The sequence below is a fragment of the Lissotriton helveticus genome, chromosome 3_1, assembly GCF_964261635.1.
Source record: "Lissotriton helveticus chromosome 3_1, aLisHel1.1, whole genome shotgun sequence".
Taxonomy (NCBI): Eukaryota; Metazoa; Chordata; class Amphibia; order Caudata; family Salamandridae; genus Lissotriton; species Lissotriton helveticus.
Window position 1 is genome coordinate 504188539 of NC_136061.1, and position 11664 is coordinate 504200202.

Below are 11664 nucleotides of genomic sequence, written 5' to 3' on the forward strand. Positions count from 1 at the left end.
TCTTTTCAGTCACAGCAGTGGTGAATCCGCATCCTCCGGGCCGGCGGTGGTTTCCGCCGGCCCAGAGGATGCGGATTCACCGCAATCCTAATCGGCCCCTATGTCAGCATTCTTTTTATATCAGTAAATACATAAATTAGAAATGATCACAGAAAATGGAAAACATTTTAGCTTTGCCGTTATTTACCCCATTCCAAAATGACAGTCCAGTTTTTGTGAAAACACTCCTATTTGCACTCCAATGCAAATCAACAGAGGAAAATCCGCCCATATGGTGGATTTTTTCCTGGTCATTCGTCGGATTAGGGTGTGAAAAGTCCTAAAATTAACTTCTGTAAATAAGGATGTTGAAAAATGATTCTGTAATCCAATGTTTTGCAGCCGCCATTTTTGGGGGGATTTAGTACCCAAGTGACTGGGCTGGGTCCAGCATCAGTCTCTGACCAGGAACACTGCTTAGAACAATATTCCAGCATTGATAAGTATGCAGTCAGTACGGGTGGCTTTTCTAAAAATGGTTTCACGCTTGTTTGGTTTTCTAAATCTTTACACAGAAAAATCCCTTTGTTAGAGTTCCGCTAAATATATCTTACCAGGTTCTTAATAGTTATTTATTGTTTGTGATGTTTCCTAGTCACATTGTTTCTCTGCAGGTGTTGCATTGCTGTTTCCCCCTTATCTCAAATTTAAAATTATCTACTTATGATGTCTTTAAGATTCCAAGGGTCATACAATTTATTCCGAACAAGTCAAGCAATACTCCTGCACACTCTACCTACACAAGTGGAGCCAGAAATTTGCAAAGATGCTAAAGTTAAAAAAAGCAAATGGGAAAACCTGCAGTGTATTTAGGTGAGAATTCTAGTTTTTTGCCCCTACCTCCTCCAAACTCTTCAGTTTGTCACTACACTATTACAGAACCATGCCCGACAGAATTATCATTTCATGTAGTCAAAGATTTTGGCAGGTTTAGTGAGAGCAGGATGCAATCTGCTTTAACATGTTATTTCACTAAAAAAACAAACTGACCTAGACTGAGTGTAGAGCAGCACGTGCACTATTAGACTCAAGTCAAGCGCAGCCTGCCCTCTGGCAACCATCGTCCGATTTTACAAGGCAATAAATCTGAAGCGTAGGCCGGGCCCTCAGCACAGGAGACAGGAGATTAAAACAAACGTACCTAAATGCCGTAAAGTCATTTCTTTTTGGTGCGTGCAGGTGCAGCCTACTTTGTCGGAAATAGGGAGTACATCAGCCTGAGCCAATGAATGAGCACGGTGAGAGCCATCTAACTATCCCACTATCGGAGTGCCTCTGAAACTCTTCCAACCCGGGTATGTCACCCCCACAACCAGAACACACTAGCCCAGGTCTTGGGTCTGATGCTATTTCGTGATCTGCACACACACAAGACTAGGGTTGGTATTTATGAGTATGGTATGTAGACGTTTTAACCAAGAAACAGTCCTGGGTGTGTAGGGCATTGGCAACAGACTGTGGGGCCTGGCTAGATCGAGAGGGTCGAGCGGGCAGCTTTTGTTGCTTTTATGAAGCAAGTACATTTAGTATACAAAAATCATACCTGTATTGAATGCGGGTGCCTCCCCTTTAAGAAAATACAGGCACTGGGGTTGAAGTCCCCAGGGCCTATAGAGAGTCAGTGAAGAAGGGCACGTGCGCCAATCCCATTTAAAATACTTAAGGCCCTGGGCATAGGGTCCCCAGGGCCTAATGAGGCTTGGGGAAGGTGGCACATGATCCCCCTCGTTTGGAATACATAAGGCCCTGGGGCATGGGGTCCCCAGGGCCTAATCAGGCTCAGGATGGGGGCATAATGAAAAAGGCCCAGCGACAGGGGCTGAGTGGCCCTCTTCATTATCCTATTATATTTGGCCCAGGGAGATGGGGTCCCCAGGGCCTCTTCAGGTTTGGGAAGGGAGGCTGAATGCCCTTCTCGCCTGTTGAATTGCATTTGACCCAGGGGATTAGATGCTTGGACCCACCTAAGGATCGGGATGGGGCTGCAGGTCCCCCTCCCCTTGATATATATATGTTTTGGTCCCAGGTGATGCTGTCCCTGGGGCCCGAAGCCACCCTTATTCTGCATGTGGCAAAGGCCGTGTGTGGTGTGCAGTGGTCAGGCTGCTGGGGGCTTGAGCTTGGGCTTGAGGCCACGTGCTTTGGCTCAGGGTGTAATCCCTAGTGAGGGCGTGTGGATATGTATGTTGACTTCTTTTTCTTTTGGATTAAGTGTCAAGTAAATCTTTTAACTGCTCTTTTGATAAAACAGATTTTTGATGGATTCTTCAATAACATGGTTGTTATGTCCAGGTATTTGTGATTATGTGCCTTTAAGTCCCTAGTTGTTTTTCATAAATGTTTGTGTGTGATATTTAATGTGCCCAAAGTTTTGCATCGATGTTAATATTTGAGATGTAATGTGATATTTATTTGTGTTTTATGCTTAGAATGTCTTTATGTGATTGGTTTATGTATATATTTATGTTTGTTATATGTTTTCTACATGTTGTCAGCCCTGAGGAAGCCTTTGTTTAGGCAAAACTCGTTGACTTCGCTTGCGGAAAAGAAATTAAATAAAAAAGAGAAATCACAAGCAGTGATTGACTCATCTTACTTCCTATATTACTGTACTTAAGTTGATGCCTTTCATTTCATGTTCTATACATAAGACTTGACAATAGCAGTCAATGTAATACAAGTCATCAGCAACCATCATATCCATAATTAGCAAAACAATATTTTATACATCTGTTAAATTGATCTAAAATGCCTGGTATCCTTTCAAGACACTCCCTCCACAAATAGTGGTTTCCTGCATCGAACACAAATAAGGAGACATTGAGATCAAAGACAAAATGGCCACAAGAGACATACAGATTTGCTCTTCAAAATTGTGGTTGACCACCTGGTAAGCAAAGAGGAAGGCATGGAGACCAAGGTGAACATGGCTGCCCAAACTTAGCTAGAAACCTTTCCACCCCTAACAAAATTGCAGCATTGCATGGAATGGTTTACACAAATATATGTAATCAAAATATAAATAGGCCCATGTTTGAGTCTTTGCTCACCATATGTAGTGCAGGAAAGATAATTTAAAATAAATATAATAAATACATTACTAGCACAGCAACATTGAAACAGCCCAAAAATATTTAAACATACTTCAAAAATGCCCCAAACACAAATAACGCTAGGCACACGTTACGCCAGTCAAAGACTGTTACATGTTGTAGAGAATGTACATTAATCAACCATCTCACTCACAGAAAATGGAGGGCAAGCACTTGGGGAAGAAGGTGGCTGAGAACAAAAAAAAGTATCAGGCTGCATATGCTTGGAATTCTGGAGCCGCCCCAAACCCTAACCACTATCAGGTGAGATTTCGAAACTGTATGAGTAACATTGCCACATGGATGCTTCAAAACTGTCTGCAGCTTAATACAAGCAAGATAGAGTTCGTTCTGTTTGGTAAGGCCCACTCGGTATGATCTGATCACTGGTGGCCAAATAGTCTGGATGTAGTCACAATTCCAAAAGTTGTGGCTAGAAACTTGGGTATTATTGTGGATGAGGATCTTTCCATGAAAGAGCATGTTAATGCCATCACTTGTTCATGCTTTAGAATAATGCACCTGCTCAGAAAATTATTTTCGTGGCTACCACTCCAATCAAAAAAACCACTCGTCCAAGCTCTGATAATTAGTCACCTTGACAATGGGAATCCACTAATGGCTTCAATGAATGAAGGATTGTTTGCTAAACTTTTGGCGGTTCACAATACTGCTGCACGGTTATTTTGTCATCTTCCACCTCGTTCTCCACCTGAGCCCACTTTTAGAGGTCTGCACTGGCTGCTAATTAGAAAGCGATCATTGTTCAAAGTTCTTTGTTTGGTACATAAATCTCTTTATGGCAACGCACCACAATATCTAAAAAAAAAAACTAAAATGGTATGCCCTCATTGGAGTCTTAAGTGTGGTTGGAAAGGTTTGCTACATCCTTGCCACATCCGTACTGCCAGATAAAGGGCAGATCATTTTCATGTTTGCCTTCTTTGCTCTGGAGTCAACCTCCACTACACTTACGTAGAAGAATTAATTTTAGACATTTCAAAAAAGATCTTAAAACATGGTTGTTCTAGCTTCACATTTGTATTTGTCCCATATTCTGTTGTGTTTAACCTCTTGAAGGGAGCAGTGCTTAGAGATCTTTTAGGGTGACTTGTTGTGCTTGATAAGAAACAATAACATAACATATAACATTTAAAAAAAGAACTTAAATTGAGCATGAATTCAAAGCTATCAACAAGCCTTTATAAAAATATAAACATCTCTAGCAGTCAGAACGTGAAAAATACATTAAAAAATGTTTGCACGTCCTACAGCCCCAAACAGTAAGCGCCATAGCATAATGACAAACCTGAGTAAAATTTCTAAACATAAAGGGAAGGTGGATATAAATATAATCGCAGGCCTCCACCATCCCAGAATGTCCATTGCTCTTACATTCTTTTCTTATCCCTTAATTCCCCGAGTGCCTGTCTGCACTCTCACTCCAAACTCAGGGATATCCAGCAACTACAAACAAAGAAACTGGAAAAAAATGTAGTGGTACCTGCCAGAGACATACATTTAGCAAAATACTGAACTGAACTTACCTGATTTTGCCCCAAGTAGTAAAATGTCCAGGGGTAGATGATGAAGCAGAGATTGCTGACGTAGATAGAGTGACAATTGCTCTCAAAAATACAAATCTAAAATGAACAACAGCTGAGAAAAGCAGAAGTCGGAGCGTTTACGACAGGAAGAGAAAGTTTATATTGTCTTTACCACAGTCTTATTCTCTATCTTGTTTCATTTGTAAACAAAAAAAGTGAAGTAAAAATCCATATTGTGCTAAAGAACAATTTCCCAAACGGTCCACCTACATAAGCAAATCCCCTCAAAATTCATTTTTAGTTAATTTAGCGGTGCAAACGTTAAAGAAATGGAGCTATCGTATGTGTCAATTATATTGCTTCTGTGCTCCCGTGATAAATGTTTTCCAGAACAGCAATCTCGTTTATGCAACATGGTGTAATGTCATAAGCTCAGGCTTTGCATGTCGTTTACCCAACATCAATGCCCAAGATTGCATGAGATTGGCACTGCTGTAACAAAAAATAGACCCAGGCCTAAACGAATTCTCTTAACCTGTTGGCCATTAAGTTTTGTAAACTAAAACGAGTTTGACAAAGAGGCATCGTGTTCTAGACAGTGCCTCTGTGGCTACTTCAGGGAGGAGTTGCCTATTTTCTACATGCCAATGAGGAGACCAGCAGCAGTATTTATGATTAGTTTAATGGGTAGGCCGGGGCCTAATGGCTTTTGCTTGTAATTGCAGCCCGGTCGCGAGTATCGCGTCCTCTCCCCCCCCCCCCAGCCTAGCCATGAAACTCACGCAGGGGACAGCCGCTGGGCGGCATACACGGGGGCAGGCTAAAGAAATAATTAAATTATGGGGTGCCTCCAGGCTCCGCTCCATGCCAGCCTGTCTTTCAGTAGTTTCTGCCTCGCTGTCACATGCACTTTTTTTTGTGCGACCACCAATGGGCTTATTTATGTTTTGTTTTTGAAAATAGCTAAATTAATAGCTTTCTCATTTATAATGCCAATAGTTATAACTTTCGCAAATATGACACCTATAGCATTTGTAATGCAATATGTGTTGTATTTACGTGACTTACATGTATTGATATTACAAATAACAATGGCTTTTAATTTTTTTTCAATAATTAATAATTAAATAAAAGTTATTGTAATTCATAATGGCAATAGCTTAAAGTTTTGTAAATAACTTTTGTGAAGATTATGTTCAGTGTATTTTATTGTGACGAAAATCCAAGAACCGAAGTGAACTATTAACATCTTTTTGTTACATTTGTAATGAAGCTTGAAATATTGAGAGAACATATTTGAACCAGGTGTTGTTGTATGGTTGCACAGATTGATACTGTGGTGGCACTGTGTGATGTTGTGATGGCGAACGAGTGATGGTGTGGCGTTCAGTGATGCTGTGGTAGCACATAGTGATGTTGTGGTGCCCCTGAGTGATGCTGTGGTGGTGCGGAGTGATGCTATATGCTATGATATGTTTTGTTTTGCTATCCTATGTTTTGTTTTGTTATGCTATGCTATGTTTTGCTATCCTATGCTTTGATTTGTTATGTTATGCTATGCTGTGTTTTGTTATGCTATGCTATGTTTTGTTATGCTATGCTATGTTTTGCTATGCTATGCTTTGTTATGCTATGCTATGTTTTGTTATGCTATGCTATGTTTCGTTGTGTTTTATTATGCTATGCTTTGTTTTGCTATGCTATGTTTTGTTATGCTATGCTATGTGTTGTTGTGTTTGGTATGCTATGTTTTGCTATGCTATTATATGTTTTGTTTTGCTATGCTACGTTTAGTTTTGCTATCCTATGCTTTGTTTTGTTATGCTATGCTATGTTTAGTTTTGCTATCCTATGTTTTATTATGCAATGCTATGTTTTGTTGTGTTTTATTATGCTATCCTTTGTTTTGCTATGCTATGCTTTGTTATGCTATGTTTTGTTATGCTATGCTAAGCTTTGTATTGTTATACTATGCTATGTTGTGTTTTGTTATGCTATGCTATGTTTTGTTGTGTTTTGTTATGCTATGCTATGGTTTGCTATGCTTTGCAATGCTAGGTTTTGTTATGTATGCTATGTTTTGTTGTGTTTTGTTATGCTATGCTATGTTTTGCTATGTTTTGTTATGCTATGCTTTGTGTTATGTTATGTTATGCTATGTTTTGTTATGTTATGCTATGTTTTGTTCTGCTATGGTCTGTTGTGTTTTGTTATGCTGTGCTATGTTTTGTTCTGCTATGCTATGTTTTGTTTTGCTATGCTTTGTTATGTTATGCTATGCTTTGTTTTATTATGCTATGTTTTGTTATGCTATGCTATGTTTTGTTGTGTTTTGTTATGCTATGCTATGCTTTGTTGTGTTTTACTGTGCTATGTTTTGTTTTGTTATGGTATGTTTTGTTTTGCTATCCTATGCTTTGTTTTGGTATGCTATGCGATGTTTTGTTATGCTATGCTGGTGAGGGTGTGTGAGTGTATGTGGGAGTGAGTGAGGGTGAGTGAAGGTGAGGGGATGTGACGGTGAGGGGGTGTAAGGGTGAGGTGTTGTGAGGGTGAGGTTGTGTGAGGGTGTGTGAGGTTGAGAGGGTGTGAAGGTGAAGGGGTGTGAGGCTGAGGGTGTGTAAGTGAGGGTGTGGGAGGGTGAGGGTGTGGGGGTGTGAGGGTGAGGGTGTGAGGGTGTGAGGGTGAGTGAGGGTGTGTGAGGGTGAGTGAGGGTGTGTGAGGGTGTGTGAGGGTGAGGATGTGTGAGGGTGAGGGTGAGGGTGTGTGAGGGTGAGGGGTGTTAGAAATGGGATTTCCAGTTGGCTGAGGCTTGCGCCAAAGCCAGGCAGAAACCACCACTCTGGTCAGGGCAAGGGAGTTACACGCCAAAGATAACCCCTGCTCACCCTCTGGGCAACGTGGCGCGAGCAATAAGGCTTATCCCGGTGGCTATGTAAGTTAGGTGTTTGCGCGCGCACCCAGCAACAACACCCAAGGCCCACCACAAAGGAAACTCCACACAAGGTTATATATAAAAATGGCCTTTGTATTATAGCAAAACACATTAGATGAAAACACACACTTTACAATGTGCCAACAGTCACGGGCAGAATTTACAGGGGATATATACAGGACAGGGCCACATGGACCACTGTCAGGAATATGCACTTTTAGACTTAGTACTTGGTAGAATTAGCACTTGTGAGAATAGTAATTAGCACATAGAACAATAATCACTGTAGCACAAAATAGAAAATAGAGCACACAACCAGTAACCAATGGTAAGAGGTAAGTACCACCTACGCCACTGTTGGACTTGGCCCTTCTGGCAGGTTCACCCCTGAACTTTTTGCTTTTAATTGTGACATGGTGTTAGTGATTCCTGGTATTTGCGTACTTTGACACTGTGGCGCAGTGTAAGGTGCGTGCGCTCCCTAAGTGCATGTGTGAGATTGGCCTGCCCTCCCATAGGAATGCATGGGGAATGTATGTGTCCCTGGTAGTTCCTGATGCGTGGGGTGTGCAGGCTCGAGTCTGGTATGTGCGTACTCGTGTGATTGAATGCTGCGCAATGATGCGTGCAGCCTGTTTGTGTCTAATATGGAAGTGCCACTTCTATAAGTGTGCCTGTCTGTGCAGTGAATGTGCTGGCGTGTGATTGGCAGGAGCTGGCTGGGGTGCCAGGCTCCATGAGTCATGATGGGTCTGCCCGGTGGTGAGATTGGCATGTGTGATGTGAGGGAGTGGTGCACCTGGGACCTGAATAGGGCTGGGCTTTCCCCACACAATGTTGCCTCGGGCCCCTGTGGTGCGACTGATGACCCTAGCCTGCCTGGTGAATGGAAAGGGTGGCTGGGGAAAACAAAGTACTCCAAAACCAGCTGCGACTGGTTTCTCCCCCACCCTGCACCCTGAGACAAAGGTTTTGACTGTATAAAAAGGGGCTGTGTCCCCTTACAAAATGTTCTTGTTCTGACACTTGAATCTGCCAGGGGCGTGCTGCTGCTGGGGCCCAGGGAAAGGCTTGCCTCCCTGGGCCCTGCCCAGCCCCTGGATTGCTGATGGACTTCTTTTGGACCCTTCTGCCTTTCCTGGGGTGACTGGAGGACTTTTTCTTTATTAGGAGCTGCCTGCTCCCCTTTCCCTACCCCAGGATTCCTTCTTTACCCAGGAGGACCTTGTTGCTGGGGCCCTAGTTGCCTAAGGGGTACTTCCTTAGGGCCCTGGTGCTGTCTGTGCCCCCAGCGTCTTGAGAGCGCTTTATCTTGTCGTCCCTGGGCAGAGCGCTGTCGTTTTCCCTCGGAGGGAAGCGCTCCTGCCCTTTGTGTGCCCGAGTGCGCAGGAGCCTATCCTGCGTTATACCTCGCTTATTTTATTTTTATTCACGGGTGCCACCCCGCTTATCAGTGCCCTAGCGGGTGCTCACCCGGCTATTTACGTTGTATTTTGAGGGTGCCTACCCCTCTCCGTGCCTCGAAAATCACCGCCGCGGCCCTCGCGCCGCAGAACAGGAAGTCAGGCACCGTAGTGCCTGACGCGGGGCGGGACTTCCGGTTATGGAAGGAAGTCCCGCCCGCTGCCACGCTGTGATTGCCCGGCGCCCGCCTCCGAAAAAGAAACGAACAGCCGGCCGAGAGATGTCGTCTTGCAGCCCGGGGCTCCGGTGAGTTATGGAGAGCCCCGGGGCCGCCAACAGGGAGAGGAGTGTTGTCGCGAGAGTGCCCGCATCCGGACAGGAGTCCCACCGCCGAAAGGAAACCCGCGAGTCCCGGTGAGTGAAGGGGGGCTGCCGTCCTTGTCCTGCCCCGAGCCGGTGAGTAGAAGCTGGCTGGGGGAAGGGGAGCTCCGGGTGTGTGAGGGCACCAGGGCGCATTCAGCCTTCAGGGCGGCCCCGGGTGGCAGTGGGGCAGGGCCACCCCAACGTCTTTCTGAGCCAGAATGGCTCCGCCAGAAGCCCCCATTGCTTCAGGGAGCCCAGAGGGGCCCACACTTTATTCCTTAGGGGGGGTGGTGTCGGGGCACGTTGTCGGTGCCCGCCCCCCCTCGGTGCCCATATTCTACCCCAGAGGTAGCATATTTACTTACTGAGCCCTGGATGGCTCCAACAATGGGCACATTTGTTCTTACGAGCCAGAGGGCTCCAACGATGGGCAAAGGTTTATTCCAAGATCAAGAGTGCTCAAAGGCGTCCAGTTATTTCTAGAGTCTAGAGGGCTTCTACTTTGGCGCAACGTGTTCTAAATGGCCTAGAGAGCCCCTGGTGCAGTTTTGTCCTCAGCTGCCCAGCAATTAGTGGGCAGCTGTATCGTTTAGGTTTTTCTTTCTAGGGGACTTGCTAGGACTTAGGAGTGAGTCGCACTCCTTCACCGCTACTCTGGCCTTCCCCAGCTGTGCATAATAAACAACAGAAATGCACGTGCCGTACTCGACTTGACCTGGATTATTTATCTTCAAAACACATGAACTAGAACATCATGTTTTGTGTGATTTATCACTTCTTTTTTATTGATTTTTCAATTGTATTTGTATTTTACCTTTGTTTTGGTCTCTTAGTTTGCCAAATTCACATTTTTACGACCTTATATATACAAAAAATACATTCATATTTACAAAAACACAACAACAAGTTAGTTTCAATGTACACTTAAGAAAATAGAAATCATTCAAGCCACCATTCATTCATCAGACATACCAACACAAACAACAATAACAATCTATTTTTTTAAACAGATACCGGAATCAAAAAATTCACAGTAAAGCCCTCAATAATTAATATTCTCTAAAGGAGAAAAAAGTTCCACAATCCTTTGGAAACCTCTTTAGTAATTTAGGCTTATTGAAAGGTCTACGCGTTTCAAACTCGTGTTATTTAAGAGTTCTCATCAGGACCGTTGTCTGTAAAGAAAGAAAGGAAACTTTCTTAGGTAAGGAATCATTAATGGGGGAAGCTGCCTATTCCAGTATTCTAGGTCCTCTGTTTCTTACCTCTTGTTTATCAGAGTGGGGAGTACCTGGCCAGGGTTCCCGACGTGTACATGTTGTCTACAAGGAGAGATGTCATATGTTGAAAATGTCTTCCACACTTACTCTCATTGCTCGTTTATACACCGCACACTTTTTTACACACTTACTTGGTTAATGTGGTCCGTGTTGATTTAATGCCACTTGGTCCCTACCTCACTGCACTCTGCAATAAAAGGAGAGGGGAGGTTTTTAGGGGACGGATGCGGTTTGGGAGTGGTTTCTAGACCTATGCGACAATCAGGCATGTCTTACCTGGCAGGAGGACACGGGAGTCTGTGTGAGGGATTCTTGTGCCTCCGCCTGGAAATAAATTGGTAATTGCGCAGCACTTAGTGCCAGCTGCAGGGTTTAGGCCCTGTCTTGTCCCTCAGCTGCCGAGCAAGTAGTGGGCAGCTGCTACGTTTAGGTTTTGGTGCAGTGGCGCAACCTGGACTTTAATGTAAGTTCTGTGCTAATGTAATTTCTGCTAATTGTTCTTTGCTGCACCTCTGAATGTGTTTTGATGCGTCATGTGCTTTGTTCTTACACCTCTGAATGTGTTGTTTATGCATCATGTGTTCTCCTGTGCTGCACCTCTGAATGTGTTTTGATGCATCATGTGCCTTGTTCTTACACCGCTGAATGGATGTTTATGCATCATGTGTTTTGTTCCCATGCCTATACCCCTAAATGTATGGTGATACTTAGGTGGTTGTTTTCTCCTAGTACAGGTGTTCTAGTGAGGTCCTGGTTCCCTGCGTGACATTCTCCTAAGGTGGGTAGGGTTGCGTAGGTGGTACTTACCTCTTACCAGTGCTTACTGGTTGTGTGCTACATGATTATTTGGTGTTTAATTATCTCCAAGGGCTTGATACTGAGCTTGCCCCCTGACCTGAGTCCCAGGACCAGTGGACTTTATTGTGCCTTCCCTGACAAATTGCTGGGACTTTTCTGATCTCTTTTGGCTGCTGGGGCCTCGCCTGAAGTGTGCCTCACTCACT